Genomic DNA, 2,516 nt, shown 5'->3' on the forward strand with positions numbered 1-2,516 from the left:
GTTCAAGCTCTGACCTCTGAGCTGTGGTTTTCTCGCTAACCTTCATCGCGTCTGTGTTTCGACAGAAAAGTAGAATTTTGATGTCAGTTGTTTGAGCCGATATGATTCCCTTTAACTTCAATGACTTCACAAAATGACAAAAATTACATAAGAATTATTAATTAACTTTTATGATTAGGTTGACAAAAATTAAACTAATTTCTCTATGTGGGTTAATAGTAAGAGGACAATGAATCTCTGACACTGTTCAGTTCCCACACTTCCTCTCCACAAGTCATTAAAATAAAAGTCAAAAAAAAATGTTTCTTGGATAAGATTAATGACTAAATGGCATATTTGAAGCGTATAGTTTAAGAGCATCCAGACACCAGGGGGCGCTAAACAGAACTATCGTGATTTTTTGTTATTTTATATCCCAAAACATTTTCTTCATCCAGAATATAAATAAAACTTTGCAGAAGATGAGATTGTCTTGATCTGAAGCTCCTCAATACAACTTGACCACCTGAGTTGAACTCTAAGGGTTGGAAATTTGTCAAATTAATGTGATATTATGTCACGACTGTAACCGTGACATGTGACTGTGTGGGATGACCTCATCACAGACATTCAGGAGTGTTTTGAAGTGTTTTGGAGCTGGCAGCCTGACAGATGTTCTGCAGTAACCTGATGAGCTGCCAGAGAATCCAGCAGAGAAGCACAGTGAGTTTAAAACATCCTCACAGCAACATGTGGAGAGGAGAAATCCAGGACTTATATGTATGAGCGTGTGTGAGTGTATCACACCAGTGAGCTCACGGGATACAGGAAATGAGGTAGTGTCAGACTGAAGAGGTCGTCTGCAGGCAGCTGAAGTCGGGACTTCAGTATGAGTCAGAATATCAGGGCCTGAATAATGAGGTGAGCGTGTGGGGAAGCACGGAGAAGAATTTAATGTTGGAAACACTGCTTCATAAAACAAAAAGGCCTTGTGAGTCCAGCCAGCTGTACTTTGTACTGCAGAGGATCCTTGTGCAGCTTCCACAGGGTGAGAAACCAAACAGAAATATTTACACTAGCCTCTAATAAATCGCTAATAATGCACTACTAAAATGCTAATAAAGCAGTTAGTGTAAATATTTATGTTGGTTTACCTGCTCCAACACTGTACTTGCTATTACAGTGTTCTCCTTTTTGCTTCAGAGCTGCTTTAATGCTTCATGGCTCAGATTCATCACAGTGCTGCAAATATTCCTCAGAGACTTTGGTCTCTGTACGATGGTATCATGTTAACATGGTAACATGATACCATCGTACAGTTGATCCAGACTTGTCAGCTACATAGCAACGATGAAAACCTCCCATTCCAGCATGCACCAGTGATGCTCTAAGGATCGGATCCATGCATTCGTGCTGTTCACACCAAACTCTGACTCGATCATCGAGACTTGTCAGAGCAGTAAGCATTTTGCCATCTTACAGTGTCGCTTTTTGTTAGTCTGTGAGAATTATAGCCTCAGTTTCCTGTTCTTACTCACTGGTGTGATTTTCTGCTGGTGGCCTTATTGGCCTGGGAAAATCCCAGCAGATCAGCAATTTCTGAAACCAAGTTACTTAAATCACCTCTCTTCATCGTTCTCGTCATTTGAACTTCAGCAGGTGGTCGTCACTCTTTCTCCACAGAACTAGGCAGAAATGATGTAAGCAGGAGGCTCATTAACTTATAAACCTCCATATAATCTTCTTTATAACCAGAGAAGTCCCCCACATTAGAGAATGTGAGTTTAAAAGACTATTTTTTGTCAATTTTGGAAAAATGAAGAATTTTACCATTAACAAACGAGCATTTTTAAACACATTAAACAAGTCTGAGCTGACCTGAGCCTGGCGTCAGAGGCATGAAGCCCTTTTGGTCAGTAGTGATTGTTTTTCTGCTCGTGGGTTATTTAATGCCCAAGAGGATGCTCCACACTGTGACCTTTTCACAGTTTAACAATTAAAATTAAACAAGAAAAGCATAAAATGTGTTGATATCACATAAGTGAGCCTGAAGGGCCAGGCTATTTATACTTTATCACATGACGTCAAGTTGTCACAGTTTCAAGATTCCCTGGAAGCACAGTTTTCCTTCATTAACCCCAAGCAGCTGGATCTGAATTTCATTTCTACATCATTCTCGGTATGAACATGTTTAGCACTTTAGGAAATGTCCTCAAAGAAAATGTAATCAGGAGTATTTTTCCTACTGGGGGGGTTGTTCTGAGTGTTTCCTCTCTGCATGAGTCTGACCCTTTACATGTGACTTCACTTTGGAAAAACAGTTTTCACATTTTGGCAGCATAAGAAAAAGGGAGCAGACTTCTGGGTGAGGGGACATGTAGTGTTTCTCCTGCTGTCAGAATTAGTCCAGGTTTCATCCCAGCTGCTGTTTGTATTTCTGAATGACTCACGTGCTGTGTCTTCATCTCTGCTGCAAATCTGTTCTTTCCTTTTCATGTCAGCTCTTTTTTCATGTTCCCCTGCAGCTCCCTCAGGCT

The sequence above is a fragment of the Perissodus microlepis genome, chromosome 17, assembly GCF_051167445.1.
Source record: "Perissodus microlepis isolate ML-2025 ecotype Zambia chromosome 17, ASM5116744v1, whole genome shotgun sequence".
NCBI lineage: Eukaryota > Metazoa > Chordata > Actinopteri > Cichliformes > Cichlidae > Perissodus > Perissodus microlepis.